The 19,272-nt window shown below is 37.8% G+C and overlaps 1 pseudogene across 1 annotated transcript; it reads left to right on the top strand.

Annotated features, from left to right (window-relative positions):
• Positions 1-16,053: 16,053 nt before the first annotated feature.
• LOC308608157 (ubiquitin carboxyl-terminal hydrolase isozyme L3-like) lies at positions 16,054-16,834 on the top strand (annotated as a pseudogene). The gene has a single exon. The product of its transcript is annotated as a ubiquitin carboxyl-terminal hydrolase isozyme L3-like (transcript).
• Positions 16,835-19,272: the final 2,438 nt, after the last annotated feature.

The raw sequence follows: 19,272 nt of genomic DNA, 5'->3' as shown, positions 1-19,272 counted from the left end.
TTGTAAAAACCAACTGTCATTTTAAGAAGTATGACTACCCTAAGACCACCATCCTGGGAAAACCAGCAGCTGTTGCAACAGGGGCTGTTGCAAGCCACTTGCAGAGGCCCAGTAGGACAAGAAATGGAGAGAGGAAGGCAAAGGAGTCATGAGGTGCCAGGCATGTGAGTGAGTCATCCTGGAAGGGTCACCCAGCCCCAGTCACCCCAGGTGACACCAAATTAATTACAGGGCCTAGATGGTCCTTTTCCAAATTTCTGACCCATAAAATGATGAGCAAAGTGAAATGATTTTTTTACATAGTGACTATAGTTGATAATTTGTAAAACTGAAATTTGCTATGAGTAGAACTTAAATGTTCTCACCATATATATGTGTGTGTGTGTGTATATATATATATATATATACATGTATATAATCATCACAATGTACAACTGAAATATCTTAAAATTTCATTTGTCAATTATACTTCAATAAAACTGAAAAAATAAAATGGCTGTTTTAAGCCACTTGAATTTTGGGGTTAGTTCATTATGCATCAATAGATAACATACACTCCACTTCAGATGTGTAATTTGAATTCTATAGTCTCTGCTTTATATTTGTGTGTTGTGTGTATATATACATATATAATATCAATAAATTTTACCATATGATTAGTTTATGTCTAAATTCAAAAGGAATTATTTATTTTATTTTCAAATTTATATACTAGACCTATTTTCAATGTCATACAATGAGGTTGTGATCCCCTTTTCCTAGACTAGTAGAGACACATATTTGGTGGACTATCTAAGGAAACTGCAGCTGACTTTAATAAAATTAAAACTCAGTCTCTCTCAAGGTTGGTGGAGAGAGGTCTCCACCCAGAAGGAAACTTTCTCTTGACCACTAATCGTGTCATCCTGAGCCTGCCACTTTCCCCTGGACAAAATCCCATTAATTACTGCTGCTACCACCACTATCCTTAAAGAACTATGCTCCCCTTTAACACGGACCCAAGCTCTAGCTCTTCCTCTACTACTTAACAGTAAAAATGAGATGAGGCTGGAACATCTAAAGATCCAATTAAAGACAAGGATAACAGAATACAGCTTGTTTTTTCATGTCACAGGCTTCAGAGAGATCTACTGTTTTGGAACCCAGAGTTAAGAGAAAAAGCTCCAGTGATTCTTTTCATTTTCATCTGAGACCTGGTTCAGGTTTTTGGGTGAGGACCCACTTATTTCCCTAGCCTCTAACCTCAGTATATCTAGATGTGGTATTTAACTAGAAGACCCCTAAAGTTGTCCCAGAAGGGGGTATAGGGTGGACATGAGAGATAACCTTGAAGAGATTGGCAAGGGACAAATTTTGAAGGCTTTAAAACTCATTTTAATGAACTAGAACTTTTTCTTGTAGTCAATAAAGGAAGCATTAAAGGCATTAGCATAGGTAACATGATCAAACTAACTTTTTAGAAAAATCATCTGGGATGCAGGGTAGAAGAGCACTGAGGAGTAGGAAAACAGGCAGCATAATCCACAGGAGAGATGATATGTCTTATTGGATGTTATATTTCCAGCACAAGCATAGAACATAATACATGATTAATGGATGTTTAAATAAATGCTGACTAGACAAAGCTAAAAGAATTTCCAAGCAGTAATAAAAATTTTTAAAGTGACAGATGCACTAAATTTAACCTCACTGACACAACAATCAAAAGACAAATAATCCAATTAAAAATGAGCAAAGAACTTGAATAGACATTTCTCCAAAGATAAATAAATGGCCAATAAACACATGAAAAGATGATGAACATTATGTCATTAGGAAAATGCAATTCAAAACCACAAAAAAGAACAACAACAAAAACATTTCACATTTGCTAGAATGGCTATAATTTAAAAAAAAAAAGAAATCTTGGTCAGAAAGTGGAGCAATTTGAATCTTCCATCACTGCTAGTTGGACTGCAGAATGGTGCAGCCACTGTGAAAAACAGTTTAGGACTTCCCTGGTGGTGCAGTGGTTAGGAATCCACCTGCCAATACAGGGGACACGGGTTCGAGCCCTGGTCCTGGAAGATCCCACATCCACATGCCACTGAGCAACTAAGCCCACGCACCACAATTACTGAGCCTGCGCTCTAGAGCCCACAGGTCATAACTCCTGAGCCCGTGTGCCACAACTACTGAAGCCCACGCACGTGTGCTCTGCAACAAGAGAAGCCACTGCAACGAGAAGCTCGCGCACCACAACGAAGAGCAGCCCCTGCTTGCTGCAACTAGAAAAAGCCCACGCACAGCAACGAAGACCCAACACAACTAGAAATAAATATAAATAAATAAATTTATATTAAAAAAAAGAAAAAGTTTAGTAGTTCCTTAACATGTTTAGCACAGTTATCATATGACCCAGTAATTTCACTGCTAGATATATACCCAAGAGCGATATAAAAATTTGTATACAAATGTTCGTAACAGCATGATTCATAATAGCCAAATAGTGGAAACATCCCAAAAGCCCTCCAACTGATGAATGGATAAACAAAACTTTCTATACCCATACAATGGAATATTATGTTAGCCATAAAAAGGGATGGAAGTATTAATACATGTTACAACAACAATGAACCTTGAAGACATGCCAAGTTGAGGCAGCCAGACACAATTCCTTATATCATCCAATTCCATTGTATTTGAAATCCCCAGAACAGACAAACTCATAGAAACTGAAAGTAGATTACTGGCTGCCAGGAACAAGGGAATAACGAAGTGATAGGTAATGGTTTCCTTTCAGGGTGATAAAAATGTTCTAAAGTTACATAGTGTTGATAGTTGCAAAATTCTGTGCATGTACTAAAACCCACTCAATTGTTACTTTAAAAGGGTGAATTTTGGGCTTCCCTGGTGGCGCAGTGGTTGAGAGTCCGCCTGCCGAGGCAGGGGACGCGGGTTCGTGCCCTGGTCCGGGAAGGTCCCACATGCCGCGGAGCGGCTGGGCCTGTGAGCCATGGCCGCTGAGCCTGCGCGTCCGGAGCCTGTGCTCCACAACGGGAGAGGCCACAACAGTGAGAGGCCCGCATACCACCAAAAAAATTTAAAAATAAAATAAAAATAAAAAATAAAAGGGTGAATTTTATGGTACATGAATTATATTTCATTAAAGCTGTTACTTTAAAAATCATCTATGCAAACTACTATAGTCTTATTAACTATTTTACAGTCACTTTCATCAAAAGCAATTAACACAATACATCGAACACCCAGGAGGTTAAATAACTGGGGTTAAGAATATAGATTTAGGATTACTTAAATGAATATTTGATATTATTATTCTTTGTATTACTAATATTACCTCTATCAGGGATACTGTGTCAGGACCATGTCCCTGGCCCTTGAGGTTCCTACAATTTTACAGTACATTATAGGTGCTTGATAAAAATGATCATGTTTATGTTTCCTTAATGAGGATATATATTAACTTTTGAAAAGTGTGTTGAAGATGAAAATATTTAAAGTCAGTATCTTGTCGTTTCATCTGTTTGTTTGCTAAAATTAAAACACACATAGAAACAAAACACCCTGTGGCTCATGCATTTGAAGGTATTCCAAGGATAGCTTTAAAACGGGTAGGTCTGATGTTTACAAAGCCCAGATCACCTTCTCTCCTTACTTCTGCTACCCTCCATGGACATTTTCTGTTATTAAATGAACAAAACAATTCTGGGATCTTTCACTCAGTAGCACAGCTCCCCCGACTAGATCCCCAGGCAGCACTAGAGCAGTGTCTAGGATTCTATCATCAAAAAGAACCAATGGGGGCCTCCCTGGTGGCGCAGTGGTTGAGAGTCCGCCTGCCGATGCAGGGGATACGGGTTCGTGCCCCGGTCTGGGAGGATCCCATATGCCGCGGAGCGGCTGGGCCCGTGAGCCATGGCCGCTGGGCCTGCGCATCCGGAGCCTGTGCTCCGCAACGGGAGAGGCCACAACAGTGAGAGGCCCGCATACCGCAAAAAAAAAAAAAAAAAAAAAAAAAAGAACCAATGGCATCCCTGTAGGTCTAGGTTTTCCACAGATAAAGTTTTCCCTACAGGTGTTAATGCTCTTTTTTTTTTTTTTGGATAAAGTAAAAATAACATACAAAGAATATTCATAATTTTTACGAATTTTTACCATTTTCTCGATTTTTAGTTCCTTCTGAGATAGTGAGTGTGGGACTCAGTGAATGTTCCTCTTATGCTGACCTCATTATTGTAGACCTGAAAGATGGTCCTTCTACCTGGTCTGTAGACATAATTCAGGTCCAACAGTAGGTGTTTTCTGGTTTTTACTAAAATACTTTGTCTCTCTGAAGACCTTTAGACTAGGTGATACTTTAGGCCACTTAGGTACATCCATCACAAGTGAGAACTGAGACATAAAAAACGAAGAAAGGGCTTCCATAGTGGCGCAGTGGTTGAGACTCTGCCTGCTGATGCAGGGGACACGGGTTCATGCCCTGGTCTGGGAAGATCCCACATGCTGCGGAGCAGCTAGGCCCGTGAGCCATAGCCGCTAAGCCTGCGCGTCCGGGGCCTGTGCTCCGCAACGGGAGAGGCCACAACAGTGAGGCCCGCGTACCGCAAAAAAAAAAAAAAAAAAAAAACGATGAAAGTACTATAGTTCGTGGCATCTTGAACAACCAGATGGCAAGATGCAAATTTAAAGAATTCCATTCCTAGAATTCTAAGACTCATTTTAGTTCTGAAAGTTTATTTCAAGGTCATGATGTTGACAGATGACGAATATATCATTTTAAGTTAATAAAGTGAAAGGTAAGAGATAATTTGTTTTATTGTCATTATTGCTATTATTATTATTACTAATGACTTGACACTGTTGCTAAAACCACGGAGTTGGCTTTTAAGGGAATAACAGGTGGTTATTTTAGCTTTGGTTTAGATAATAAAGACATACATTCACATTTGCAAAGTGCTTTGAAAACGGGAAGTGCTCTTGGAGCATAAAATGGCATGTTATGAACTGAATGTGTCCAAAATTTATATGCTGAAGCCTGAACCCCCAGTATACCAGACTATGAGACAGAGCCTTTAAGGAGGTGATTAAATTAAAATGAGTTTAGAATGGTCCCTAATCCAACCTGACTGATGTCTTTATAAGAAGAGGAAACTTGGACTCACAAAAGAGATACCAGGGATATGTGGTTTCAGAGGAAAAGGTCATGTGAGGACACAGGGAGACGCCGAGAGAGGCCACCACCAAAGAAACAAAACCTGCTAACACCTTGATCTTGGACTTCAGGGTCCTAGAATGTAAGAAAATAAATTTCTATCATTTAACCCACCCTGTGGTATTTTGTTACGACAGCCCGAGTACACTGTACAGGGCACTTAGTGGAATTCCAGACAGAGGAAATAGTAGGAGGCATGAAGCAGCATTGAATAGTCAGGGGATAAAATGTAAGGCAAGAACTCCAAGAGAATAGACTAAAAAAGTGTGTAGGGATCTTGTACTAAAAGGATTTTAATCCTACACTTGGGAACTTTAATTTCTCATAATAGAACCTAAAGCCAGGCAGAAGCGAAAAGAACTACAATCCTGCAGCCTGTGGAACAAAAACCACATTCACAGAAAGATAGACATGATGAAAAGGCAGAGGGCTATGTACCAGATGAAGGAACAAGATAAAACCCCAGAAAAACAACTAAATGAAGTGGAGATAGGCAACCTTCCAGAAAAAGAATTCAGAATAATGATACTGAAGATGATCCAGGACCTCAGAAAAAGAATGGAGGCAAAGATCCAGAAGATGCAAGAAATGTTTAACAAAGACCGAGAAGAATTAAACAACAAACAAACAGATGAACAATACAATAACTGAAATGAAAACTACACTAAAAGGAATCAAGAGCAGAATAACTGAGGCAGAAGAACGGATAAGTGACCTGGAAGACACAATGGTGGAATTCACGGCTGCGGAACAGAATAAAGAAAAAAGAATGAAAAGAAATGAAGACAGCCTAAGAGACCTCTGGGACAACATTAAACGCAACAACATCCACATTATAGGGGTCCCAGAAGGAGAAGAGAGAGAGAAAGGACCCGAGAAAATATTTGAAGAGATTATAGTCGAAAACTTCCCTAACGTGGGAAAGGAAATAGCCACCCAAGTCCAAGAACTGCAGAGAGTCCCATACAGGATAACCCCAAGGAGAAACACTACTAGATACATAATAATCAAATGGGCAAAAATTAAAGACAAACACAAATTATTGAAAGCAGCGAGGGAAAAATTATTGAAAGCAGCGAGGAAAAAAAAACAAGGGAACTCCCATAAGGTTAAAAGCTGATTTCTCAGCAGAAACTCTACAAGCCAGAAGGAAGTGGCATGATACACCTAAAGTTATGCAAGGGAAGAACCTACAAACAAGATTACTCTCCCCAGCAAGGATCTCATTCAGATTCGATGGAGAAATCAAAAGCTTTACAGACAAGCAAAAGCTAAGAGAATTCAGCACCACCAAACCAGCTCTACAACAAATGCTAAAGGAACTTCTCTAAGTGGGAAACACAAGTGCAGAAAAGGACCTACAAAAACAAACCCAAAACAATTAAGAAAATAGTCAAAGGAACACAAATATCGATAATTACCTTAAACGTGAATGGATTAAATGCTCCAACCAAAAGACACAGGCTTGCAGAATGGATGCAAAAACAAGACCCATATATATGCTATGTACAAGAGACCCATTTCAGACCTAGGGACACATACAGACTGAAAGTGAGGGGATGGAAAAAAGATATTCCATGCACATGGAAATCAAAAGAAAGCTGGAGTAGCAATACTCATATCAGATAAAATAGGTTTTAAAATAAAGAATATTACAAGAGACAAGGAAGGACACTACATAATAATCAGGGATCAATCCAAGAAGAAGATATAACAATTATAAATATATATGCACCAAACACAGGAGCACCTCAATACATAAGACAACTGCTAACAGCTATAAAAGAGGAAATTGACAGTAACCCAATAATAGTGGGGGATGTTAACACCTCAGTTACACTAATAGACAGATCATCCAAAATGGAAATTAAATAAGGAAACAGAAGCTTTAAATGATACAACAGACCAGATAGATTTAATTGATATTTATAGGACATTCCATACAAAAACAGCAGATTACACTTTCTTCTCAAGTGCGCATGGAACATTCTCCAGGATAGATCACATCTTGGGTCACAAATCAAGCCTCAGTAAATTTAAGAAAACTAAAATTATATCAAGCATCTTTTCTGACCACAACGCTATGAGATTAGAAATGAATTACAGGAAAAAAAAACGTAAAAAAACAAACATGTGGAGGCTAAACAATACGTTACTAAATAACCAAGAGATCACTGAAGAAATCAAAGAGGAAATCAAAAAATACCTAGAGACAAATGACAATGAAAACATGATGATCCAAAACCTATGGGATGCAGCAAAAGCAGTTCTAAGAGGGAAGTTTATAGCTATACAAGCCTACGTCAAGAAACAAGAAGAATCTGAAATAAACAATCTAACCTTACACCTGAAGGAACTAGAGAAGGAAGAACAAACAAAACCCAAAGTTAGCAGAAGGAAAGAAATCATAAAGATCAGAGCAGAAATAAATGAAATAGAAACAAAGAAAACAATAGCAAAGATCAATAAAACTAAAAGCTGGTTCTTCGAGAAGATAAACAAAATTGATAAACCATTAGCCAGACTCATCAAGAAAAAGAGGGAGAGGACTCAAATCAATAAAATTAGAAATGAAAAAGGAGAAGTTACAACAGATACCACAGAAATACAAAGCATCATAAGAGACTACTAAAAGCAACTCTATGCCAGTAAAATGGACAACCTGGAAGAAATGGACAAATTCTTAGAAAGGTATAACCTTCCAAGACTGAACCAGGAAGAAACAGAAAATATAAACAGACCAACCACAAGTAATGAAATTGAAACTGTGATTAAAAATCTTCCAACAAACAAAAGTCCAGGACCAGATGGCTTCACAGGTGAATTCTATCAAACATTTAGAGAAGAGCTAACACCCATCCTTCCCAAACTTCCAAAATATTGTGGAGGAAGGAACATTCCCAAACTCATTCTACGAGGCCACCATCACCCTGATACCAAACCAGACAAAGATACTACAAAAAAAGAAAATTACAGACCAATATCACTGATGAATATAGATGCAAAAATCCTCAACAAAATACTAGCAAACAGAATCCAACAGCACATTAAAAGGATCATACACCATGATCAAGTGGGATTTATCCCAGGGATGCAAGGATTCTTCAATATATGCAAATCAATCAATGTTATACACCATATTAACAAATTGAAGAATAAAAACCATATGATCATTTCAATAGATGCAGAAAAAGCTTCTGACAAAATTCAACACCCATTTATGATTAAAACTCGCCAGAAAGTGGGCATAGAGGGAAACTACCTCAAGATAATAAAGGCCATGTATGACAAACCCACAGCAAACATCATTCTCAATGGTGAAAAACTGAAAGCATTTCCTCTAAGATCAGGAACAAGACAAGGTTGTCCACTCTTGCCACTATTATTCAACATAGTTTTGGAAGTCCTAGCCACAGCAATCAGAGAAGAAAAAGACATAAAAGGAATACAAATTGGAAAAGAAGAAGTAAAACTGTCACTGTTTGCAGATGACATGATACTATACATAGAGAATCCTAAAGATTCCACCAGAAAACTACTAGAGCTAATCAATGCATTTGGTAAAGTTGCAGAATACAAAATTAATGCACAGAAATCTCTTGCATTCCTATACACTAATGATGAAATATCTGAAAGAGAAATTAAGGAAACACTCCCATTTACCACTGCAACAAATAGAATAAAATACCTAGGAATAAACCTACCTCGGGAGACAAAAGACATGTATGCAGAAAACTATAAGACACTGATGAAAGAAATTAAAGATGATACCAAAGGATGGAGAGATATACCATGTTCTTGGATTGGAAGAATCAATATTGTGAAAATGACTATACTACCCAAAGCAATCTACAGATTCAATGCAATCCCTATCAAATTACCAATGGCATTTTTTACGGAACTAGAACAAAAAATCTTAAAATTTGTATGGAGATACAAAAGACCCCAAATAGCCAAAGCAGTCTTGAGGGAAAAAAATGGAGCTAGAGGAATCAGACTCCTTGACTTCAGACTATACTATAAAGCTACAGTAATCAAGACAATATGGTACTGGCACAAAAACAGAAACATAGATCAATGGAACAGGATAGAAAGCCCAGAGATAAACTCACAAACCTATGGTAAACTGATCTATGACAAAGGAGGCAAGGACATACAATGGTGAAAAGACAGTCTCTTCAATAAGTGGTGCTGGGAAAACTGGACAGCTACATGTAAAAGAATGAAATTAGAACACTCCGTAACACCATACACAAAAATAAACTCAAAGTGGATTAGAGTAAAAGTAAGACCGGACACTATAAAACTCTTAGAGGAAAACATAGGAAGAACACTCTATGACATAAATCACAGCAAGATCTTTTTTGATCCACCTCCTAGAGTAATGGAAATAAAAAGAAAAATAAACAAATGGGACCTAATGAAACTTCAAAGCTTTTGCACAGCAAAGGAAACCATAAACAAGACAAAAAGAGAACACTCAGAATGGGAGAAAATATTTGCAAACAAATCAACAGACAAAGGATTAATCTCCAAAATATATAAACAGCTCATGCAGCTCAATATTAAAAAAAAAAACCCAGTCCAAAAATGGGCAAAAGACCTAAATAGACATTTCTCCAAAGAAGACATACAGATGGCCAAGAAGCACATGAAAAGCTGCTCAACATCACTAATTAGTAGAGAAATGCAAATTAAAACTACAATAAGGTATCACCTCACACCTGTTAGAATGGGCATCATCAGAAAATCTACAAACAACAAATGCTGGAGAGGGTGTGGAGAAAAAGGAAGCCTCTTGCACTGTTGGTGGGAATGTAAACTGATACAGCCACTATGCACAACAGTATGGAGGTTCCTTAAAAAACTAAAAATAGAATTACCATATGACCCAGTTATCCCACTACTGGGCATATACCCAGAAAAAACCATAATACAAAAAGATACATGCACCCCAATATTCACTGTGGCACTATTTACAATACCCAGGTCATGGAAGCAATGTAAATGCCCATCGACAGACAAATGGATAAATAAGTTGTGGTACATATATACAATGCTATATTACTTAGCCATAAAAATAAACACGTGAATGGATCTAGAGACTGTAATACAGAGTGAAGTAAGTCAGAGAAAAACAAATATCGTATGTTAATGCATACATGTGGAACCTAGAAAAGTGGTACAGATGGACCGGTTTGCAGGGTAGAAATTGAGACACAGATGTAGAGAACAAATGTATGGACACCAAGTGGGGAAAGCGGTGGGGGGTGGAGGTGGTGGTGGGATGAACTGGGCGATTGGGACTGACATGTATACACTGATGTGTATAAAATTGATGACTAAGAAGAACCTGTTGTATAAAAAAATAAATAAAATAAAATTGAAAAATTCAGAAAAAGAACCTAAATCCATTGAAGGGAGAGTTCTAGGTTGCTTTGGTTGTTTGCTTACTGTTTTTCTCACAAGAACTGAGCTCATGTTCAAGAAATGTAGCAAAATGTAAAGTATAAGGACTTCTCTGGTGGTCCAGTGGTTAAGACTCCATGCTTCCAATGCAGGGGGCACAGTTTTGATCCCTGGTCAGGGAACTAAGATCCCATATGCTGAGTGGCCAAAATTTTTTTAAAAAAAAAAAGAAGCAATGTAAAGTATTAAAAAAAAAAAGATAAACACACTAAAAGTTTCACCATCTAGAAGAAACCATTTTGATAAATATATTCTTTAAAAATCAATGAGCTTAATCCAAAGAGTAATAATAAACTCAGATTTGCATGTTACATCCGACGTTGCCATGTGAGCTATGGTTGTGAGTGTAACACGAAGCAGGGGAGAAGAAAAGACTGTAGAAAACAAGTCAGTTTGGAAGTAAGAAATATTGAAAACCCCAAAAAGGCAGCAATTGTAGGGATAAAGAGGAGAGAAAAGAATAAGGAGATATTTTGGTAAATTTTTCAGGCCATAGGGATGCATGGGAGGAAGAAGAAACATCTAGAATACTCTTAAGAGTTTCAGCTTGGTAGAGTGGGTGGACTGATGCCATTAAGAGAGATGGAAACTGGGGATGCAGAAAAAGAAGCAAGGAGAGAGTACATGGTAAGTTCAGTTTAAGATGAGATTTATTTTGAAATGGCAATTGTGCATGTTGGGGGAAAAAAAATCACTGTGAAAAGTGAGCCTAATTAAATTTGACTGTGGAAGCTAAGAGTTTTGCAGAATTCACATTCCAAAATTTTACTGATTTCTCATGATAATTTAACTCTGTGCTGCAAAATAATAAACAAAACAGAGAGGTAACTGGTATTTTATCAGGTTAAATGTAAAATGGTTTTATTACATTTTCAACTCTCCAAACTGACTAATAAGTCTGTGATGAAATCAGGATACATAAAATCAAAATCAAAACATATCAAAACTATTTTCTCCCTAGTAGTCAAGTATTTATTTGCACAGAAGACAGATTTGATCAAGAATGTCCAGCCAAATCTTTAAAATAATTAGGAATTCAAAAGCCTGCTATCCAGAAATTTCTCTAGTCAAAGAAATAACCATAGTTGTAAAATAGCTGACAAGCCATTTATTAAAACAGCAGTCGACTAATGCTTCTCCTTGTTTCAAGGTTACATTATAAATCAACTTAGAGGGGCAAAAACCTTGCAGGAGAACTGTAGGAGGATGAGCAGAACAATTTAAACTATAAAAAAGTCCTGAAGTGCATATCTTACTTACAGAAAGAATGAGGTTTAAAAGGATAATAATTAACAGATATTAACACACCTGGCATCCAGCAAGTTTCAATTGCAAAGATCCTAAGAATTGATTTATAATGTTCCCATGTGTCTAATGAAAGTAAATTGGTGACCATATTGTTCTAAATGATTGCATTAGAGAACATTATTGTTTTAGAGAAGCCCACGTTAATAATAAAATCATTATCGCCAAAGACAAAACAATAATTTTCAGAATCAACATTTTAGATTTTAACACTCATATTTCACTGTTATTAACTATCTTTCAAAGTGATTAAAAAGAAAACTCTAAAGAAGCATCAGTTCTGTTCATTTTATTTTCCCCGTGGAAGAAAGAGATTCAAAACCTTCCTGATGTCAGCACTTAGAAAGATTAATTATTCATACAGAACAATGAAGAGGAAGCAGCAGATTTAATTGGACACATGCTTCTCATATTTAAAGATAGGTGAGTAGAAAATGATGTTCCTTTTTGTGTCCTTCCAAAAGAAATATGAGGAATTGATAATGTCTCACATAAGTCTTAAAGGAAGAAAATGTAGAGCATGCATTTTGTAAATCACTCATTCATTACGGAAAAAGCTCACAAGAAATGTGGTCTCAATAAAATGTTATCCTTTCAGGATGATTAAATATGGACAAATTTAGGGCTTCCCTGGTGGCGCAGTGGTTGAGAGTCCGCCTGTCGATGCAGGGGACACGGGTTCGTGCCCCAGTCTGGGAAGACCCCACATGCCGCAGAGCAGCTAGGCCCGTGAGCCATGGCCGCTGAGCCTGCGCGTCTGGAGCCTGTGGTCCACAACAGGAGAGGCCACAGCAGTGAGAGGCCCGCATACCACAAAAAAAATAATAAATAAATAAATATAAATTTAAAAAAATAAATTTAAAAAATATGGTCAAATTTAAATATCTTATCTTAGGAACCAGTAAATTTTACATTCTTAACCTCTAGAGACTAGGAGAAAATTTACATATATATATATATATATATATATATATATATATATAAGAAGTTATACTGGATACAGGGACTTCCTGGTTAAGGAAATAGGTGAAATAAAGAAAAAAAAAGAACTGGGTCACAGAGCATTCCATCAGTGAATTCTGGTCCAGACTTGTATGGAAATGGTGACAGTAATACACTTTTGCTCAAAGCAAATAAACTACATTGTAAACTGCACGAAGAAAAAGAAACTAAATCTCTTTGTTTACTTCTGTATCCCTTGTACCCACTGTAGTCTAGCACATAAGAGGAAGGTATGTTGAAAGAATGAACTTTGGAAAGGTCAATTCTAGGACATGTATTGACAAGAAGTAATAGGTATTCTTAGAGTAAGAACTCATTCATTCATTCATCAAATTCTTTTTAAATACAAATCCTTTATTGAAGTATTAGATACAAAAATGTGTACATAAATCATAAAGGCACTCACATCCCATTTCCCCTTCCAGACATTATTCATGGGCCCTCAAAAGATAACCACCCTGCTGACCTCTAATGCAATTTTTATTGTTTATTTTATCTGGGAAGTTTCCAGTTTGGGGCTATTATAAATAGTGCTGCTATGAATACTCATGTCTTTTTGACATGCTGCTAAGAATATTCTATGAATATTCTTATGTCTCATTTCTCCTGTGTATACTTAGAATTGTTCATTCTTTGGATATGCATATGATGAACATTAAGAGATATTTTCAGTTTTCCAAAGTGAGAGACAATTCCTCGAAAGAGTTTTCTTAAGTGATGGATAGGAGCCCTTTATCAGTGTGTGTGTGTGTGTGTGTGTGTGTGTGCGTGTGCATGTGTGTGTGTGTGTGTTTATATTTATGGCAAATATCTTAATATCTTCTCCTACTTAGTGTCTGACTTTCACTCTCAGCGACACTCTGATGAACAGAAGGTCTTAATTTTAATGTTCTTCAATGGTCATTTATCACATTTTTGTTGGGTACTTAATAACTGATACCAGAAATAGTGTTGGAGCTGAGAAGAAACGATAAATAGGTAAGAAAAAAATTTTTTTTTTCTGCAAGCAGTTAATAGTCTCAGGGATAAATAGGAAAGTTAACCTAAACAAACAGACTTGGTTAGTATACAAATTAATGGTCCACAGGGCTTAGAAATTAAATAATGTGACCCATAAATACACTTACAATTTTTCAAAAGCTACAACGTAAGACCGGTTGTGAAAGGAAAATTGTATACATAAAACTAATGGTTGTGAATGCTGTCAATGATGCAAACAGCAATTCTCTTTCACTGTGGCTGCAGATTAGGTTCCATAGCATGTTCATGGAATGAGTGGAATTTCATCAGAGTTAAAATTGTGGGAAGCAGACTTAGAAAAAAATAAACTGACCTGGAGACAGAAGGTTATAATAAGAGTTGAGTGAATGTCCCTTGTTCCACATTTCCTTCCAGCTGCCTCTCCATTTTTTCACTCCTTTTAGAGCAAACTATTAAAAAGAGTTTAGCATCCTCTCCTCTCCACTTATAATTCTGTTTTCTATTGAATCCCTCTCAATCATTTTTTTTAAAGGAGGCAACACTTCTTTATTTATTTTAATTTATTTACTTTTGGCTGCATTGGGTCTTCGTTGCAATGCACGGGCTTTTCACTGCGGTGGCTTCTCTTGTTGCGGCATGCGGGCTCTAGATGCACAGGCTTCAGTAGTTGAAGCTAGTGGGCTCAGTAGTTGTGGCTCGTGGGCTCTAGAGCACAGGCTCAGTAGTTGTAGTGCATGGGCTTAGTTGCTCCGTGGCATGTGGGATCTTCCCGGACCAGATCTCGAACCCTTGTCCCCTGCATTGGCAGGCAGATTTTTTTTTTTTTTTTTTTTTTTTTTTTTTTTTACGGTACACGGGCCTCTCACTGTTGTGGCCTCTCCCGTTGCGGAGCACAGGCTCCGGACGCACAGGCTCAACGGCCATGGCTCATGGGCCCAGCCACTCCGCGGCATGTGGGATCTTCCCGGACCAGGGCACGAACCCGTGTCCCCTGCATCGGCAGGCGGACTCTCAACCACTGTGCCACCATGGAAGCCCCCACAACTTTTAAAAATAGCCAAATCAGGGCTTCCCTGGTGGCGCAGTGGTTGAGAGTCCGCCTGCCGATGCAGGGGACACGGGTTCGTGCCCCGGTCTGGGAAGATCCCACATGCCGCAGAGCGGCTAGGCCCGTGAGCCATGGCCGCTGAGCCTGCGCGTCCGGAGCCTGTGCTCTGCAAGGGGAGAGGCCACAACAGTGAGAGGCCCACCTACCGCAAAAAAAAAAAAAAAAAAAAAATAGCCAAATCAAGGCTACTGTCAAGGATTCCTCTCAAAATATGCCTCAAAAAAATAAAAAGAAATAACAGAAGATGTTCAGCAAGGACAGTTTCTTCTTTTTTTTTTAATGCGTATTTCCTTTTTATTTTCATTCATTCATTCATTCATTCATTTTTGGCTATGTTGGATCTTTGCTGCTGCGCACAGGCTTTCAATAGTTGCGTCAAGTGGGGGCTACTCTTCGTTGCGGTGGCTCCTCTTGTTGCAGAGCACAGGCTCTAGACACGTGGGCTTCAGTAGTTACAGCACCCAGGCTCAGTAGTTGTGGCTCGCAGGCTCTAGAGCGCAGGCTCAGTAGTTATGATGCATGGGCTTAGTTGCTCTGCAGCATGTGGGATCTTCCTGGACCAGGGATCAAACCCGTGGCCCCTGCATTGGCAGGCGGATTCCGTGGACAGTAGTTTCTTACAGGGGAATAATGAAGACCCTGAGGCTGGGAATTCAGAGAACTGAGTTCCTGACTGGCCTTTCCCTCTAACTGGCTGTGTGACCTTGGACAATACACTTAATTTTTGTCCTTCAATTTGCTCACCTGTAAAATACAAACAGTAATGCCTGCCTTATTTTATTATGTTTGGGTTTAGGATAAAATGGGATACTGTGTGAGGATCCGAGAATTAAAGCTGCTATACAAATGTAAAGTTTTTTTCTAAAACACAATTTATTTCCAAACATACTTACGAAATCAAAGAATTCAACTCTTAATGTATAATGTCATCATTATTGTATGCTCATATCTATGTTAAAAAAAAGAAGGTTGGGAGAGCTGGAGAGGGGCCGGGCGGAGCGGCCATGGAGGGTCAACGCTGGCTGCCGCTGGAGGCCAATCCCGAGGTCACCAACCAGTTTCTCAAACAATTAGGTCTACATCCTAACTGGCAGCTTGTTGATGTATATGGAATGGATCCTGAACTCCTTAGCATGGTACCAAGACCAGTGTGTGCAGTGTTGCTTCTCTTCCCTATTACAGAAAAGTATGAGGTATTCAGAACAGAAGAAAAGGAAAAAATAAAATCTTAGGGACAAGATGTTACATCATCAGTATATTTCATGAAGCAAACCGTCAGCAATGCCTGGGGGACAACTGGAATAATCCATGCTATTGCCAACAATAAAGACAAGATGCACTTTGAATCTGGATCAACCTTGAAAATATCCCTGGAGGAGTCTGCATCAACGAGCCCTGAAGAACGAGCCAGATACCTGGAGAACTATGACGCCATTCGAGTTACTCATGAGACCAGTGCCCATGAAGGTCAGACTGAGGCACCAAATATAGATGAAAAAGTAGATCTTAATTCTATTGCATTAGTTCATGTAGATGGATGGGCATCTATATGAATAGATGGACGGAAACCATTTCCAATTAACCATGGGGAAACTAGTGATGAAACTTTATTAGAGGATGCCATAGAAGTTTGCAAGTTTATGGAACGTGACCCTGATGAACCAAGATTCAATGCCATTGCTCTTTCTGCAGCTTAGCTTGTCCAGAATGGAAACACCAAATACTGTATTATTTGCAACAAAACTAAATTTCTTCTGCCATACACTAACTCAAAAATTTTGATATTTTCATTAACTTGACTGATTAACCTTTACGTGAACTAAAAAAAAAGGTTGGGTTGAAGAAACACAGTGCCTATTTTTTTTTTTTTTTTTTGGTGGTACGCTGGCCTCTCACTGTTGTGGTCTCTCCCGTTGCGGAGCACAGGATCCGGACGTGCGAGCTCAGCGGCCACGGCTCACGGGCCTAAACGCTCCGCAGCATGTGGGATCCTCCCGGACCGGGGCACGAACCCATGTCCCCTGCATCGGCAGGCGGACGCTCAACCACTGCGCCACCAGGGAAGCCCGAAACACAGTGCCTTTGACTGATCAGTACACAATGAGACTAAAATACAGAATATGCAATATGCAAAACTATACACACTTAAAACCTAAAATAATGGCCATAGACTCTAGGAGTATTCATATAAATTATATTTAGGTTGCTTAAAATAATTGTTTTGCATTTTTTTTAAATCTGTAAAAAATATGGCACTTCTAAAAACTTAATATTCACCTTTTCAAAAGGGAGGCCCTACAGCCATTACGTTAGAGAAGCTGTAAAGCTGTAAATAGGCTTTGGTCCTAGACAATGGTTTTAAATCCTGGCTCTGCCATTTACTGACTTACTGGCTGGGTTTTTCTTGGGAAAGTTTCTCAACTACTCAGTCTTCTTATCAGCAAAATTAGGATAACAACAGTACATACATGTAAGTTATTTGTGAGTGATTAGAGTGAGCATGTGTAAAATTCTTTAAAACAGATCTATATGTTCATTATTATTAACATTTTTAGAGGATTAAGAAACTATGGAAACCAAAGATATTAATCTTTAAACCCGAGGAGTGGCAGGGGGGAGGAGCTGTGAAAATGTTTCAGTCAAATAGCTTGTGTCTACTTTTTATAACAACTGAAAAGTATTTGAATTTAATCAAAATGGCAAATCTAAAGTATTTTAAATTTAAAAACACCAATATCTACTTCTTCAAGTCTCCTAAGCTCAGTACCAGATAGAAAATGGATATTTGATAGAAAGAGATTTAACTGAAATACCAAAGGATAGCTGGTGACCCTAATTACTTTTGTTTATTAATTATAGGAAAGTGTGAACCATGAAATGAGATTTTCCTGTAACGAAAAATTCAGACAACTAGTGACACCATTCTACATTTTCATTTCAAGTGACACAAAAGGCCTTGCTCTCAAATAATCACAATATACTATCCTACTGACTAATATTTAAAATAGCAAATCAGTTACCAAAAGCCACATTTTTGAAGATTAAGTTAAAATTCTGACTCCTTGACAAAGATTCCTCAACTACCTGTGGAGAAGTGAATTCTTCCTTCTCATGTTCACACGTAGACTGGGTTTTGGAATTCCAATGATGGTAAGCTTTATTATCATCATTAGCATAGTGCCATATGGCACCTACAACAAAGGATCTTATCTTGTCTATTTTTATACATCCTCACTCCACAAAGCACAGAAAAATAAAGTGATCTGTCCACAGGCATACAGGTGGATGCATACAGGGCATGCAACTAAAAGCCAAATCTCCTGTCACTAATTCAAATATGCTTTTCTTCACACTTCTCTCATATATATGCCACAGCTGTTCTGAAATTCCTTGGTTTGGTTGAAAATTCAATTAGAAAAGAATTATTCTAATAATAATAATAAAGAACAAAAGACATTTTTTCATTTGATTACATCTTTTGTACATGACTACATAGTCATGATACAAATGAAGTAATAATATCCTCCATTTTCAATAATGAAATACATTTCACAATATAAGTAAGTTTTAACCTAGGATTCATTAAAATTAAGTTTTTGTCTGTTACGGTTAATGTATCACCTTTTTATATGCTAAAAGTTTGCCATTAAATATATGCAGGTAAATATGCAATTATAGTAAGGTTGCAGGATATTAACATATAAAAGTAAATCTTTTTTCTACATACAAGCAATGAACATGTAGAATTTGAAATTAACAACACAGTACCTTTTACATTAGCACCCCTCAAAAAGGAAACACTTAGGCATAAATCTAATAAAATGTAAGTGTTAGATCTATATGAAAAAGACTCTAAACCTCTGATGAACAAAATCAGAGAAGAACAAAATAATGTACAAATATTCCATGTTCATGGATGGGAAGATTCAATATTGTCAAACTGTCAATTCTTCCCAGCCTGATCTGTAGATTCAGTGCAACCCCAGTCAAAATCCCAGCAAGTTATTTTGTGGATATTGAACCATTTATTCTAAAGTTCATATGGAGAGGCAAAAGACCCAAAATAGCCAATACAATATTGAAGAAGAACAAAGTTGGAGGGCTGACACTCCCCAATTTCAATATTTAGTATAAAGTTACAGTAATCAAGACAGTGTGGTACTTGTGAAAGAATAGACAAATAGGTCACTGG

The sequence above is a fragment of the Mesoplodon bidens genome (genome assembly GCF_964165515.1).
Source record: "Mesoplodon bidens genome assembly, chromosome: 20".
NCBI classification, from domain to species: domain Eukaryota; kingdom Metazoa; phylum Chordata; class Mammalia; order Artiodactyla; family Ziphiidae; genus Mesoplodon; species Mesoplodon bidens.
This window is presented reverse-complemented; position numbering and strand designations above follow the sequence as displayed.